A 17,834-nucleotide genomic window follows, 5' to 3' on the forward strand; every position below is an offset into this window, starting at 1 on the left:
GAAAAACAAGCTGCAGGTTGAAATATGTCAACTTGATGTTGCCAAAGCCAGGTGCCTCAAACAAAGACACTGTACTTGTATTTCTCTCTCTCTCTTTCTCTCTCTCTCTCTCTCTCTCTCTCTCTCTCTCTCTCTCTCTCTCTCTCTCTCTCTCTCACCCTCATTCTCCCACTCTCTTTCTCTTTCACTCTCTCTGTCTCTCTTTTTCTCTTCCTTTGTTGCTCTTTGTCTCTTTCTCCGTGTCTTATAACCTCTTTTGCTCTAACCTCCTTTTTTCCTTTTCTCTCTTTTCTCTTCCGACCCTTCACGCTTTCTTTTCTCTCCTTCTGTCTTTCTATTTCTCTTTGGATTTCTTTACTCCTCTCCCTTTCTTTTCCCCCTCTCTCACGACTTTTTATCCTTTGTTTCTCACGCTCTCTCTCCCTCTTTCTCTTTCTCTCTTTGTCCCGCCCTCTCTCCTTTTCCCTCCCTCTTTCTCTTATTTCTTTATCTCTCTTTTTCTTTCTCTTTAATCTACTCGTCTGGCCCCCGACAGAATGTTTGTTCTATCGTGTGGCCCTCCGAGTTAAAATGAGTTTGACGCCCCTGTTTTAACCCAATGCCGCCCACCTCTGTTATAGACAGTAGAAAGGTTTTGAATGAAGGACTTGTTTAAAAGGGTGGAAAAGACACATGATGACTTTAGTGATGTGCCGGAGCGTTTCAGAGAGCATGTGGTTGACACCTCCGGTGATAATGAGACACATCTCACCCAGTCACCTCTCCACCACTATGACACCTGCAGCAGCTTTCAGCTCGCCCACGCTCGCGTCCAAATATAAATCCGTCCGTCTGTTTTTTTTTTTTTTTTGATGATGACAAGATCACATTTGCAAGCGAGTTTGACCCCTGCACAATGACAACACGCAACAGTACATGACATTATATGCGATGCTCTGCTATGCCATACTCAGGGTTGGGTAGGGTTATTTTAACTTGATTACTTTCAATTACTTTTGGATTACTCCAATACCAAATATGCTAATAAAAGACAAAAGAAACTCAATATGAATCAAATGATGACTCACAACACGTGGTAAGCTTTCTCTCCTGGCTTTGATCTCTTTGATCTCCGGCAAAACGAACATAAAATGCGACAGAAACAAAATGAAAATAAATCCAAACAGCTTGCCAACATCATTTTTGCCGTTCCATGTATTCCGTTACTCCCCAAGCCTGCACAAAATTTAGTCATTTTATTCATATTTAGTTTCTTTTGTCTTTTATTAGCATGTTTGGCATTGGAGTAATCCAAAAGTAATTGAAAGTAATCAAGTTAAAGTAACCCTACCCAAGCCTGGCCATACTTGACATAGTCGTCTAATCGTGAATCATTTCCGTATTCTCGATAAACCGTCTTTTTTTTCTTTTTAAACATAATGACATGCAAATTTACCTCGAGATGATGTCCTGAGAGACCGAGAGTAACAAAATAACTACAAATCTGTGAATTGTCACAGTTGCCATGGCGCCCAATTGGCCCCGCCCGTGTGGCACCAGCTACGGCTCGTTGACGGATTGGCTTCCCTGCTATTTAAACCCAGTCCTGTCACTCTCCTTTAGTCTGTCCGTCAACGAACTTCTGCCCCGCAAGACGTGGGTTTCGACTCCAGAGTCCTGTTCCTGTTGATATTTCCTGTTCAGTATTGTTCCCGTTTATTTTGTCCGGTTTAATTTCGGTTTTGTTTCCGTCTATTTTTATTTTATTTGTAAGAAGTTTACAGAATAACAACGTCATTTTTAACCCTACTTATGCATACAAGGGTTATGCTGTGCAATTGTGTTTTATCCTAACATTTGTATGCAGGTTTCCTAGAGCTTAAGGTGAGTTAAATTGAAGACTTTATAAGACTTTTTAAGGTCTTTTGAAATCAAATTTAAGATAAAATCAGCAAAAAATCACAATTGAAATGAAACAAAAAAACATATTTCTGCACACGATACATTTTACCTCGAACACATTACCTAGCACCGGTCTTAGCCATGGTGGGAAAACGTTTCTCATTAAATATACATTTTCCTATCCTCTTGCGTCTGTGCTGTAAGGCCCGACTGAAACCACATCGCCGTTTTGATAGTTTCGTTATTGATGTTGTTACGAGTGTATATTGGTGAATTATTAAAAAAGACAATTGATAAATGTTACTAAATCTTTTTAGTTCAAACAAATATACAGTGGCTTGCGTAACTATTTGGCCCCCTTGAACTTTGTGATCTTTTGCCACAGGGCAGACTTAAACATCAAGATATAAAACTGTAATTTCCTGTGAAGAATCAACAATGAGTGGGACCCAATCATGAAGTTGAACACACTTTATTGGATATTTTAAACTTTTTTTTAACAAATAAAAAACGATAAAGTGGGTGTGCAAAATGATTCCGCCGCATTGAGTTAATACTTTGCAGCGCCACATTTTGGCAAAAAGTTCAAGGGGGCCATATAGTTGAGCAAGCCACAGTAAATCTTATTAATGCGTTGAGAAGTTTAATTTATCTATCTCGTTTGGCGCTCTCACTCGCCTTTTGTCAGTCCGTCAGCGAACCTGTTTTCACAGGGCAAACATTTTTGACTCGTTTTCCACTCGTCCGTTCCTGATTTCCCCGTTTGTCTCCGGCTACGACCCGTTTTTTGACCCCGACCACGTTTTGATCTCCCGTCCCGGCTAACGACCCGTTTTTTGACCACGACCACATTAGGATCTCCTGTCCCAGCTAACGACTTATTTTTCCGTCTACTACGCTACGATCTCCCGCTCCGGAAGATCCATTCACGCATTTGGAACACGTTTTGATCTCGTGAGCGACTTGCTTCCCGCATCCAGCGAGCACCGGATCGCTGGTGCCGCCTTTCCTCTATATTTCAATAAACTTGTGAGTGACGTTGCGCATCTGGGTCTTACTTCTGTTCTGGTCGTGACACATTCCCCTTCTTCCTAACCTGTCACAGAACATTAAGCCCACACCATGCAACATTTCAGGAAAAAGGCCCAACAGCATATAGTGGTTTACCCCTTCCCCATCATATGTGTCGATATCAGTCACACTTACCGTAAATTCCGGACTATACTGTAAGGCCGCACCGGTATATTAGCCGCATGCGCCCACATTAAATAATGGATGTTTTTTGAATGAACTATTCTGTTGGTGGTGGGATTTTGTATAAGCTTTTATTGATATATATTCGTCATCTATCGTACACTATCCATTTTTGGTCAACTCATGGTACATTTCAAAGCCAATTTCAAATAGGCACTTGCTCCCGGTCAAGGAACTGAGTCAAGATCCCTGCCAAAGGGCCAAGAAACTATCAGCGCTATTCATAATACACTACAAAGCCAAGGGGCCGAGACACTTGTTCCCGGCCAAGAGACCGAGTCAAGGTCCTAGCCACAGGGCCATGCAGCGGATCAGAGTGGATGCACCGTACCCGGAGGTACTGTGATACCGGGCCGATGCGTGAAGTGGACTGAGCAATCTCTTATTCCATCTCCCGATTGCAAAAATAAAACTTACAGCATTACTGTAATTTGGGGCTAAGATGCAAGATTTGCCGACATTTTTAGAAATTCAAGGTCCTGACCAACACATGCCCACACTTTTGAAATCCCGCGGTAATTGCACCGTCCCCAGTGGTACTGCAACACCGAGCCGATGCGTGGAACGAACAGAGCAAGGTACTCATCATTTGATGCAGACCTGCAGAGTCGGGGTGCCCGTTGAAAGTAATCCAAGGAAAAAAAAGTGTATATTTCCAAAGGTAAGGGTGGGAAAAATATATATCCACTATTGTTTCCTGCGTTCACAAACACTCACCTTTACCCGTCCCCAGTTCCCATCAGCCTGCATTTGCTCCGCCCCTTCTTTCTTATTCGCTCGTGAAAATCAGCATAAGTGTCTCAAATAAATACAAATAATACGTGACAAAAATATACAGTTGCAAATACATATTATACATGGTTACACATATTTACAAAGAAAGACGGTACACCGAGAGAGTTTTCCAAGCTTTAATAATAATAATATAACTGTCATCCCAAACCGTGCCTATGAAAGGTACCAACACGCTACTATGAACACGCACGCAACGTATCAAACGTAGTTGTTAAAGAAGCATACTGTAGTTGATAAATTCATGGTATACCGTCCTCATCTTCCTCTCTATAACTGTCGCTATAAAAGGCGTCTCCTCGCCATCAGAAAGAACCTTTGTCATATAGACAGGTTTGGCATAATCCAAGGAGTTGAAGTTTTCCTCATCATGAGCGGCCATTAGAAAAATTACATAAATTGGCCGCTTCGCTGGATAAGCCGCAGGGCTGAACATTTGGGAAAAAAGTAGCTGCTTATAGTCCGGAATTTACGGTAAATATCCTTTGTCATTCACATCCATTCCAAGCACACACTTTTGCATCCATTAATTCAAACGACCTCACGTCCTGAGAACCATCACCCCATACTTCCAACAATATTTGGGTCTTCCTCTCATTCTATTTCCCCCCACTTCTGCACTATATACTATTTTAGTCAAACGGCCTCCATTCATTCTTTCCATACGTCAAAACCGTCTCAAACCATTTTCATCAACCCTTTCAGGAAGTTCTCTCACCACACCTCTTGTTCTCCTTACTTGCTCTTTCCTTTACCTATACAGTCGTGTTGTTCCACACTAGAGGTAAGATCTGGCCTAAAAAAATTCAGCCCGACCCAACTCGGCCTGTGTGTATATAAGCCCGAAACCATCCGATTGACTTAATTTGATGGACCGAGCCCGAAATATACCAGAAGCTTTGCTTTGGCATAGATAGATAGATAGATAGATAGATAGATAGATAGATAGATAGATAGATAGATAGATAGATAGATAGATAGATAGATAGATAGATAGATAGATAGATAGATAGATAGATAGATAGATAGAGATAGAGATAGAGATAGAGATAGATAGATAGATAGAGAGATAGAGAGATAGAGAGATAGAGAGATAGAGAGATAGATAGATAGATAGATAGATAGATAGATAGAGATAGAGATAGATAGATAGATAGATAGATAGATAGATAGATAGATAGATAGATAGATAGATAGATAGATAGATAGATAGATGGATACTGAACTACCACAATTTAGGGGTTGGCGATACTGAGGATTTTGATATCGATCCACTTCAAGTAAACACCAGGTGTTATTGATAGATACCCGTTATTTTTGCTTAGAAATGTCTTTTATATTTGTATTAAAGCTCCAATGTGTAATGTTTGACCACTAGATGGCACTGTGTTGTCTGGTAATAAAAAATAACATTGGTATCATAGTTCATGTATTTTTTACCTACTATTCAAATCAGTTTTTACATTTTTTTTACTGGATAAATGTTTTTAACACTAGGTGGCACTAAATATTACACAGTGCCCCTTCAAATTATAAAACTAGAAAATGGAAATTTTCAAAAGTATAAAAACAATATAAATAAAACCTTTTCAGAAAAAAAGCTAAAGGAGTCAAATCCCAAACCCCAGGATTGTTACGAAAATAAAAATGAATATATTGTATGACAACGTCAACAAGACAAGAGGAGTACTTTCTATTGCAGACTATTTTGAAAATAAAGTTAGGAATGCAAATAAAATATCGATTGTCTCTCATTGGCTCTGTTGCCATGGTGACGACGGATTTCCAGGTTTTTCTTCGGGAACAGTATCAGTATAAGAAAATATGATTGCATGAAACTATATATATATATATATATATATATGTATATATATATATATATATATATGTATATATATATATATAAAGTATTGACCTACATAAGTAATCTATCGTTTCTAACAGGCAAATTTCCAAATCAAATGAAAATAGCAAAAGTTATACCAATTTACAAAAATGGAAACAAACACATTTTTACAAACTATAGACCGGTATCTCTGCTTCCTCAGCTCTCTAAAACATTAGAGAAACTTTACAATAATAGACCAGAACAATTTGTAGATAAACATAAATTGATTAATGAAAGTCAATATAAGATCAGACCCGCTAAGGGATTGAATCCGGCCCGCGAGACAACACTCAGAGAAGCGCAAGAGAAAAACAAGCTGCAGGTTGAAATCAACCAAACATGATGTTGCCAAAGGCAGGTGCCTCTCACAAAGGCACTGTACTTTTATTTATTCCTCTCTCTCTCTCTTTTTTTTCCTTTCTTTCTCTTCTTTTTTTTCTCTTCTTTCTTTTCTTTCTTTCCCCTCTTTCTTTCTCTTCTTGCTTTCTCTTCTTTATTTTTTTCTCTTCTTTTTTTCTCTTCTTTCATTCTCTTCTTTCATTATCTACTTTCTCTTCTTTCTTCTATTTCTCGTATTTCTTTCTCTTTCTTTCTCTTTCTTTTCATTCTCTTATTTCTTTCTCTTCTTTCTTTTTCTCTTTCTCTTTCTTTCTCTTTCTTTCTCTTCTCTTCTCTTCTGTTCTCTTCTGTTCTTTTCTCTTCTCTTAATCTACTAGTCCGGCCCCCGAGAGAATGTTTGTTCTATCGTGTGGCCCCCGAGTTAAAATGAGTTTGACACCCCTGTTTTAGAGCAAACAGATCAGCAACAATGGCAATTATTGATGCAGTAGAAGAAATCACCCATAGCATAGAAAAGAAGAGATACGCAATTCGGGTAATTATTGACTTAATAAAAGCATTTGATACCATTAATCATAATATACTATTAAAAAAAACTGGAAAGATCCAAAGGTCCAAAGTTATTTAATTCATATATTAATTATATTTTTAATGTTTCTAAACTATTAAAATTAGTCACATTTGCAGACGACACTAACTTTTTCTATTCGAATGATAACTAGATTGATTTGGTAACCTGCATTAATCTTGAAATGATTAACCTAAAAGTATGGATGGAAATAAATAAATTATCTTTAAATTGAAAATAAAACCAAAGTAAAATTCTTTGGTGATCGCAAGGCGAATCAAGATTTAGAAGTAAAAATGGATGGTGCCGCAATAGACGCCGTATCAGAAATTTTTAGGGTTCATAATAGACAATAAATTAAGCTGGAAAACACACATCAGACACATACAAACTAAAGTATCTAATTTCAATAATTAATAAAGCCAAATTCCTTTTAATTTATAATGCATTGTATTTATGATATTGTTCTTTAGTTCTGCCATACTTAACACATTGTGCAGAAGTCTGGGGCAATCATTACAAAAGTTCACTCCAGCCCCTTTTCATCCTCCAAAAACATGGTAGGATATCGAGATCATACAAATATTTTATTCCTGCAGTCCCAATTATTAAAATTGGATGATTTAATAAAATGTTTCACCGCACAACTGTTATTTAAGGTCAACAAAAACATGGTGCCAGAAAACATCCAAAAATGATTCATTCGGAAAGAGGGAAATTATAACTTAAGGGGCTGTAGTGAATTCATATTCCCAAAGGTGAGAACCACCAGGAAAAGTATGTGTGTGTCTGTGTGCGGAGTCAAACTTTGGAACAATTTACGAGATGATGTTCAAATTTAAATACAAAAAACATTCCTGGCGGAATACAGAGATGAAGAAAATCGGGTATGAGTGATACGAGAGATTGGGAATAGTGCGTCTAGAACTATGATTAACTTGTTGTTATTGTTGCTATTATTATATCATAACTGTTATTATAAATATGTTTATTTTTATTGTTGTTATTATCATTGGTGCCGCAGTGATATTTGGTAACTAGTTGCATTATGACGTTGAGGGATGGGTATTACAAAGATTAGTGTCTACAATATGTGATTATTGTAATTATTATCATTATTGATATCTGACCTATGTAATAAGTAGCGTATTTTCCGCACTATAAGGCGCACTGGGTTATAGGGCGCACCCCGAAAAATAGTTTTTGGTCCTATTTTTGACATACATAAGACGCACCGGATTATAAGGCGCTACAATGGGAACGTGGACAAAACAGTCAGATAGTTCAGTCCAACTTATTACCCCCTTAACATTCCCAAAGCTTGCAAAGACGCAAATACGTGTCGAGAACCCGTGCGGATGCGGTGTCCGTACGATGTCACTCAAATGCATCGTTCCATCATTCGGAAGGTTAAAGTCTTGGGATTCCAAAAATGCCAACCATTCCTTAGTTTCTATTTTCTTTTTCGCTCGCAACTTTACTGTATATATGACAATAAACACTTGGAATTGAGTTTAATTTAAAAATAGACACTCCATTCCATCCATTATCTGCATTGCTTATTACAGAAACATCAAGTTCAGTCTGAAACAAGATACAGGGATAATATATATAGCCAGAGTAGCTCACCGAAGTTGTTGTGTTCATAATAATGTGCAGCCATGGTCCTCTTATATCCTTGAGTTTAGTAAATCCAGGAGAATAAAATATTTACAAATACAAAATAGTAAAAAAATGCTTTCTGTATGCCGTCAGCCACGTGCTATACGCATTCATCTTTTTCGGCCAATTGCAGGCTTTGTTTTACAGCTTAAGCCTATGCCAGCCTGTAAATGATAAAAAGGAGCCGCCCCTTGACCTCCGAATAACTTTAGCCAATAGTGATGGATTCAAATGATGATTGACACATTGGTTAGCCAATGAAACGCCGGTAAATAAATCCCAGCATACACCGCGGACTACTTGGCGTTCGGGGGAAAATCGAGTCGGCGGCTGCAAGTTAGTTGGAAGACTTTGCGACTCAATATTGATCCATAAATAAGGCGCACTGTATTATAAGGCGCATGGTCAGCTTTTGAAAAAAATAAAGGCTTTTAGGTGCGCCTTATAGTGCGGAAAATACGGTATATCCATGAGATTTTGTTATATTAGACACAAGAGGAGAAGAGGATTTGTAAAATGTATTTAATAGGGAAGATGAATGGGTAGGGAATTTAGGCGTTTGCTTCTTACAACCCCTTTTCGAACATGTTATGTGACATTATTTTGTTGTTGACTCTTTGTTTTTGTCCTGTTTTTATTTTAGTGTTCGAAATAAAGTTTTCATTCATATATATATATTTGTGATAAAGTTCTTTATTATTCTGGCTCATATTTTTGCACATTTTTAAACTATATATATTTTCCTGCTTACTTTTACCTAGTTGCTATTTGGGTCTTATTTAGGGGTGAGAGGAAGATATTTCATCTTGGCTGTATCTTGTGCAAGCATTTTTTTACTGTGACATATTTTCAGCGGGGGCAGCACGGCGGCGCAGTGGTTAGCGCGTGTGCGGCACAGTTCTAAGGTCTTGGGAACCTCCTGTGTGGGTTCAAATCCAGCTACCGGGTTTACTGTGCGGAGTTTGTATGTTCTCCCCGTGCTTGCGTGGGTTTCCTCCGGAGTTTCCTCCCACATTCCAAAAACATGCATGTCAGGTTAATTGGCCGGTCCAAATTGTCCCTAGGTGTGAGTTGTCTGTCCCCGTGTGCCCTGCGATTGGCTGGCAACCAGTTCAGGGTGTCCCCTGCCCACTGCCCGATGATTGCTGGGATGGGCTCCAGCACCCCTGTGACCCTACTGAGGATAAGCGGTGCAGCTGATGAGATGAGATATTTTCAGCAATGCAATTGAAAAACTAAAATATGACAGATTGTGCCTTCATTACAATTTAGTCTTATTTTACTTTATATTGTTAATTATCACGAAAATTTAAGTATCCCATTTTGTAAAAAAATTGGCACGTCATGAAAAAGTGGAGTATTAGGCTGTAAGCCATAATCAGTGAAAATAAAATAATAAAATATTTGCAATTTTTCAGTTGATTCATAATGGATCTGGAATGTAAGGACATTTTTGTTTTTCGTGTGACAGTACAGAAAATAAAAGACATTTATCAGTTGCTCAGGAGGTAAAGCGCTTGTATTGAGATCAAGAAGTCGCAGGTTCGATTCCCAGCTCCTCCGTCTTATATGTCAAAGTTTCCTTGGGCAAGACACTGAATCCCTAATGCCCCCAATAAGCAGGTAGGCGCCTTGCATGGCTGACTCCCTATTGGTGTGTGAGTGTGTGTGTGAATGGGTAAGTGTGAAGCACTTTGGGAAATCTTGAAAAGCACCATATACATGCAGACCATATTCCAATCTTCGAATTTTCCGAAACGGTCCTGTATGTACAGGGTGTCCCAAAAACTGTATACGCACTTAGACTTTAAACAGCCCATAAACGTTTTCTGTTGTTTGTTCCGGATTTGATTTTGTCCTGAAAATATTCCGGAATTTTTCTGCAAAACCTATTTGCGCTAACTTTACATTTCATTACATTTCCAGAATGTTTTTACATGTTCGTCATTTTGAAATTCTAATGTATTTGCTGTAAAAGGTTTCAGAGTTTTATTTGAATTTATACCAATGATTTTTAAGCTTTTGCAGCAAATTTCAACTCCAAATATCAGTTATCGGCCTCCTTATAATAACACATAGATTTATCCGGGGTCGGGTCGCGGGCAGAAAATGTAAATTGCTTGTCTGAAATAAATTACCCTAAATTTCGATCAGAATGTGTACTTTTTTTTCACGAGCCTGTTATTTAAAATTCTTGCTCCAAAAACTAAATCTGAATAACTAAAGAAGTATATCTGTTATTTAAAGGCAAAGTGTGTAAACATTGATTTGGGACGCCCTCTATGTATATTCAACTAATACTTCCATCAAATACTACTATTGCAATTAGTGTATTGACTTTTCGTTTTCCGAAAATTGGCCATCAAAATACTATGCTTTTTTTTACAGGCATCTAAATTACGGGTGGGAAAACTACGGCCCGCTGGCCACATGCAACCAGGCAGCCTTTTTCATCAGGCCGGTCAAACCAATATGGTCTAATTCAGTGTTTTTCAACCAGTGTGCCGGGGCACACTAGAGTGCCGTGAGACCTTGTCGAGCATGCCGCTGGAATTTGCCCAATTTCATCTTTCCAAAAAATCAGGCCATTATTCAGTATTTTTGCAATCTTCAGACGAGGAACTGTAGTAGTCATCCATATCAGTAGGTGGCAGTAGATTTTTATATACTTTTTATGTACTAATTATCTGCTCTTGAGTTAGCACAGTACATTTAGTAACTTGATTTGTTTAACATAGCGGTTTAAGATTGCACTGTGAAAAATAAAAACATAAATAAAGCATATCATTCTTTTTTATTTTAAGTATTATTTTCTTCATTTCATATACTAATTATCTGTAGTAAAGTGAAATATTTGACATAACTTCATTTTCAAACATTTTCGACGGACGGTGTGCCTCGGAACTTTTTTATAAATAAAAGTGTACCTTGGTTTCAAAAACGGGTTGAAAAACACTGGTCTAAATACACGGATGACAATCCATATAATGATAACTAAAGTATTATTAATGAAAAAATGTTTTTTTCTTACCAAGTTTGTCTACATCCAAAAAATACTACTGCTAAAATACTACAAAATGACTACAAAACTAAATTTAATTGCTGTAAAACAGGAATGTTATATCTTATTTTGCTTTGAATCACTAAAAAATTGCTTACTATAGTACAAAAATACAACTACAGTAATGTTAAAATCGAAATACTTCAAAATTACTACTAGATAAATACTACAAAAATACTAAGGAAATACTAGGAAAATGCTACTATGGAAAATTACAAAAAACATAGAAATAATACAAAGATACTGCTATGAAAATACTTCAAAAAATATTCAACAGAAATACTACAAAAATACAACGGCAGTAATACTAATAATAATCTTATCCATCCATTGTCTACACCACTTATCCTTAATTTTCAAAGTACGATAAAATACTATCCAAACTACATAAATATTTCTAAAATACTAAATAAATACTACAGAAATACTATCATAAAAATATTAGAAAAACATTACAGAATATCTAGAAAATACTCCAATGGAAATACCACAAACAATATTATACAGAAATACTACAAAAATACGAGAGTAATACTATCCATCCATCCATTGTCCGCACCACTTATCCTCAAATTTCAAAGTACAATAGAAATACTATAAAAATGACAACTACATAAATATTACTAAAATACCAAATAAATAATACAAAAATACTTAAATATAAATACTACAAAAATATTACAGGATATCTACAAAAATACTATTATGGAAATACTACAAAAATATCACAGAATATCTACAAAAAAACTACTATGGAAATACTTCAAAAGTATTCTACAGAAATACTACAAAAATACACCGGCAGTAATACTATACATTCATTTTCTGCACTGCTTCTCAATAGGGTCGCAAAGCACAGAAATACTATAATACAAAAATACCACTCCAGAAATATTACAAAAGAAATAACACACAAATACTACCACACAAATACTGACAGAAATGTCAAAAAATACAACAACAATGATACTATAAAATTACTATGGATATATTACAAAAAAAATTACAGTTAAAAGACGACAAAAATACTACAGAAATACTAGAGAAATACTAAAAAAAATACTTCTACGGGAATTCTACAAGAGTAGTACCGCAGACCTGCCACAAAAAAACAACTAAAATAATACTACAAAAAATACTACCGCAGAAATCCTACAAATGTACTACAAAAATAAAACTACGCTTATACTACAGAAATACGACTGTAGAAATACTAAATACATAGCAACAAAAATACAACGACAGTAAAACTACGAAACTTAATATACAATTAATAACAGTGTTTCTTTCTTAAATTGTGAGCTAATGAAGATGTGTCATTCACGAACGTAACGGCTTATTAAGACGACTCTCTGAAGCGATCGATGGGAGCCACTTCTAGTCGTTTGTTTCCCCTCGATCGCTTTGCTTCCTCTTGCTTTAAAATATATATCTCGTGTGTTTTCTTATGGATTGTGCGTTTAAATGTGTTACATATAAAAAAAAGCTCAAATTGTATTCCGTGTGTGTACTATTGTTTAGTTTTTGTTGCACTGAAGAGTCGCTATATTTAATTGACATGTCTTTTATAGGGATTCTGTGTTGCTTGTGCACGGAGGAAACACACACAAGCATGGGGAGAACATGCAAACTCTGCACAGGAAGGCTGGTAACTGGATTTGAACCCATGACTTTAGAACTAGCACGGCGGCGCAGTGCGGCACAGTTCATGTCTTGGGAACCTCCTGCGTGGGTTCAAATCCAGCTCCAGACTTCCTGTGCGGAGTTTGTATGTTCTCCCCGTGCTTGCGTGGGTTTCCTCCGGGCACTCCGGTTTCCTCCCACATTCCAAAGACATGCATTTCAGGTGAATTGGCTGGTACAAATTGTCCCTAGGTGTGAATGAGCGAGCGAGTTGTCTGGCCCCGTGTGCCCTGCGATTGGCTGGCAACCAGTTCAGGGTGTCCCCTGCCCACTGCCCGATGATTGCTGGGATGGGCTCCAGCACCCCCGCGACCCTACTGAGGATAAGCGGTGCAGCTAATGAGATGAGATGAGATATATATATATATATATATATATATATATATATATATATATATATATATATATATATATATATATATATATATATATATATATATATAAAATTGTGTACGAGCTGAGGAAAAGGTTTTAAGGTTTATTGTTTCTAAATCAAAATTTGCATCCTGTGTTATTATAGAATTCTTTTTATTATTGTGTATATGTTAGATAGCATGGTTATTACTATTAATATTAGTTCTAGTAAAAATAAAAAAATATTAACGTAACAATTGTCAACTGTATACCAAGTCATAACCACAGATAAGAACAATACTAGTTTATAAATATAGCAATCCAAATATCTTATTTTCTTTGTTGTAATTGATCATTGTGTGATATTTATTGAATTAAATTTGCTTCACTGGATACTGGATAACATTTATAATCTCTCTTTTTGTGTGTTTTTTCTTGTTTTGTGTCATTTGCCACAAATAGGTTACCAATTTTTCCAATACTTCATAAAAGCTCGAGTGAATTCGGAATTCTTGGTGTTATTTGACCAAATCATGTATCTATTTTTTATCAATACTCCATAAAACTCAACCAAAAGCAGTTCCCCGAGACGGTAAAATACAATATCGCTTCCCCATTTATAGAAAAATAGGTATTTATATCTTATTTCTTGGCTTTTGTTTCAGGAATTTCGCAAAATGTCATGGTACCACCACTTTGTCTTGATGCACTTACAACTCAGGCCAGTCTCCAAGTACTACTTTGTTAATATATTTTCCTATTTATCCTAATCGTTTATCCTATTTTTCCCTCTAAAGTATTTACTCAATTCAACCTAGAGTGCTATGTCTAAGCTCAATGCACACCACATTGTTATCAATGACAATTCGATATCATCCAAATATCCTGGCTATTTTTATATTGTTTTTTATCGTTTTTTTATTGTTTTAATCACTCAGTATGTAATAATAATCAAGAGGTTTTAGTGAATGATTAACAAATATAAATTAAGGTCAGAAATTCTGTGTTGGGGGCCGTTTGTATGCAGAATACATGCTGGTGTTTTAATAGTACATATTTATTCGGGACTAAGAAAATACAGAGTACATACTACACATTAACCCGGTAAGACCGTGATAAAGACAAACCTAAATAAAAATGTTTTACGAGGATTTCGGAGGGTGTAATTGAAGTATTTGCACAAAAAAAACAAAGTTTTTTGAAAAAAAAACATAAGGTCATAGGGTAGCGGAATTTTTCTTTGGCTAGTAGTCATCATTGTCAGAACAGAAACTCGCCAAACACATATACCTCAGTAAAAATCAACACTTGCTTGTTATAGTAAATTTTTTCGTGAAAAAAACTTTCCGATAAATGAATTTCTGCTCAAAGTGCTGTGCAAAAACCTTCAGTACGATAAGACAATAAAATCCCCTCCTTCTCCCCCCGTTTAAAACCCAAAACACAATACACAGTCACGCGCGATGGTTAGAATACAATAAAAACGAAAATAAATTGTGATAGAAATAAAACAGGATAAGGCACAGAGTAACCATGTGGGGAAAAGGACCTGAGGGAGGGTTATCCACACAAACGGTAACTCCGAAAGTGTGAAAGTTCTACGTACGCGGGCCGGGCTAATAACAATCGTCGGTTGCACCCAATAAGATTTTAATGTGAAAAAGTAAATGAGTAAAAATAAAATTTCCATGCTTAAGTGTCCCCCCAAAAATGGTAATTAAACAAAAATGGGTCCTACAGGGTTTGATTGATTGAAGTTTCTAGTTTGTTCTACTGCTTTGATAAACAATTGACAGAACAAAAGCAAAAAAAAAGAGCTGACAGGAAAAAGCCGGGGTTTATCTTGGTCCCGTCCTCTTACTCTGCCAAGGCAGGCTACATGTTTGCCGTGAGAGATCAACATCCGGGTTCAAGGAGCACAGAGCACAATGTCAATGTGCATATTGAACGATGGTCACCATTTCTTGTTACGAATTGGCGCTGGTAAAGGGCAGAAGACCATGTGGAGAAATTATTTTTAAGCATTTGAAAAAGATTAAAAAACATTTTTTTAAAGTTATACTGATGCCATTTTTGTTTGTTTATTTGCTCTGCATTTGTTTTTATTTCTATTTTTATATTTCAGTCTTTCCTCATTTTGGGGGGGGCCTTCACCTGGTAGGGTGTGGTTCAATGGCCATTTCTTCCATTCCTATCAGTGTGGATAACCCTCCCTCAGGTCCCTTTCCTCACATGGTTAGTCTGTGCCTTGCCATAAATCATCTTTTATTTCTATTGCTATTTAGTTTTGTTTTTATTGTATTTTAACCAGGGTCAATTTTAGGTTCAGAGTGTCTGTCTGGTTAAAAACGTTTTCTTTTTTAATTTCACTCAAAGTTATATAACATGTAATATTCAATTGTGATACCATTTTAATTTAAATATTTTATATTTTAAAAAGCTGATCTTTATCAATTAAATACTCGTTTTACAACCGTTTTTATTATTTGAACATTCCTTTTTGGTAATTAAATGAAGACACTCTGGAGCTTCTATAATAACATACTCTCACCGTAATACACCGGAGCCCCCACAGACTCCGCCGCTATGCCGCAAGTGACACTAGCCGAACAAAAAAAAGAGCTGTTCTAGGAATCGAATGGAATGAACCATTATAGGTAGTTGTTTACATTCTAATTTTGCTTTCTTTTTTTTATAATTTAGCTAGCATTTTTAATTACATTTAAACCTATCCTTTCCTTTATTCCATTTTTTAAAAGACAGTTTTAAAAATACTACCATTTTAAGGGGTGCTCGAGCACCCCCAAAACGGGCTGGTTACGCCCATGATTTTAACCATCGTGTGCGTCTGTGTGTTGCGTGTTTTGGATTTCGGGGTCTGGATAAAGGATGGGATTTTATTCTTTATTATACACTGAATATTTCTATAAAATTAAACATACTTTATGTATACATCCCTTTACAACAATCCTCTCGGTGTACCAAAGTAAATAAAAGGGAAGAATTTAGAGTGGATTTATTATTATTATTATCATTGTTATTCTTTCTATTATTAATATATGAAAAAGGCTTTACAAATTAATTAGAATTAAATGCGCTTAACGGGAGAAACAACCGCCTGCATCACCCGCGCTCCTGTCCATCCAGTTAACGCGTTTAATCGTTTGAATTCATTTCATGTGATTTGTTATTTGTTTTGCGTTAAAATACATAAAATTTGCGTTAAGTATTTATTTAAAATAGCAACGACTGAATTGTTTAGTGTTAATTAAGAAGCGTTTTGATTATAAGCTGGGTGAAATATGAATATGCATGCGTTGGAAAATCCGAGCGTTAATTCGAAATGATTAGAATATACGGTGTGAAACCATTTTTGTGTCCCGCAACAAAATGCGTTAAATAATGACTCAATTCTCACACGATTTCTAGAAAGTGTTTTTCCTAAAAGACATGAAATCACAACAAACATGAAACGCTGACCTACCTGGAGTCCGCGTCGTTGAGGCCAGTTTTTCAGAATAAAACGGGGGGGGAAAAGAAGGGAAAAAAGGAAAAAACTTCTTCCATTCGGGGTCCACGCTGTCAGCCTCCGTGATTTAAAGATCAAAATAAATCAAGTGGAAATTCGTTTTACGAACAGCGTGAACGCGCACCCTCGTTCCAACCATTTTGCCTTCACCTGAATGTTATTTGTTTTGAAAGTGCGTGTTTTTCTGAATTCCCGCTCGGGATCCACCCACGCGTGTTTTTAAGGTGGCTCAATAGTGCGTGACATAAGAAGATTCCGTTCGAATTCAGAGTAGAAGCGCTCGTACGTCGGAATTTTGGTCAATTTAAGAAAAATTCTTTCAAAATAAAAGATGAATGCGGTTCTATGTTAAATATAATTTTGGTCACCACAGGTGAACAAATCGGGGTTTTTCTTTCTCGTTTCGAGCGAGAGGAATCGTGGAAAAGGCAACGGTGGCGCTGTCGCTGTGCAAGTGGGAGAAGGCAGCGTCACATCTCTTTCTTGGCTTTTTTTTTAAAAAAGGAGAGGAAAAAAAGGAGAAGTTGAAACGCTTACGGTGTAGTGATGGGATGCCCGTGAACGAAGTGGCTCTGTGGGGTAGCTCTTTGGGGTGAGAGAGGGGAATCGGCTCCCTGTGAAACGCTCTCTTTCCTTCTATCTCACGCTCTACTTTTCTCTCTTTCTATCTCTCTTTTGTTTCTTACTTGTCACCTGTTCTTTCCTTTTCCCTCTCTCTCCTCTCTCTCCCTCTCTTTTATTTCTCCCTCTGTCTTTATTCCTCTCATTCCTTCATATTTTTTCTCTTACTCCTTTTCTCTACCACTCCTTTCCTGTCTCTCAT

At 36.7% G+C, this 17,834-nt stretch overlaps 1 protein-coding gene and 1 pseudogene across 1 annotated transcript in view; both read right to left on the reverse strand.

Moving 5' to 3' along the window:
• The window catches only part of LOC148360754 (teneurin-3-like), a 37,051-nt gene that overhangs the window by 17,743 nt on the left and 1,474 nt on the right, over nt 1–17,834 (reverse strand). The gene's annotated exons all lie outside the window — the stretch shown is intronic.
• On the reverse strand, nt 3,451–3,588 carry LOC148360755 (U2 spliceosomal RNA; annotated as a pseudogene).

This window comes from Urocampus carinirostris, chromosome 8, assembly GCF_059441175.1.
Source record: "Urocampus carinirostris isolate Australia breed hairy pipefish chromosome 8, RoL_Ucar_1.0, whole genome shotgun sequence".
NCBI classification, from domain to species: domain Eukaryota; kingdom Metazoa; phylum Chordata; class Actinopteri; order Syngnathiformes; family Syngnathidae; genus Urocampus; species Urocampus carinirostris.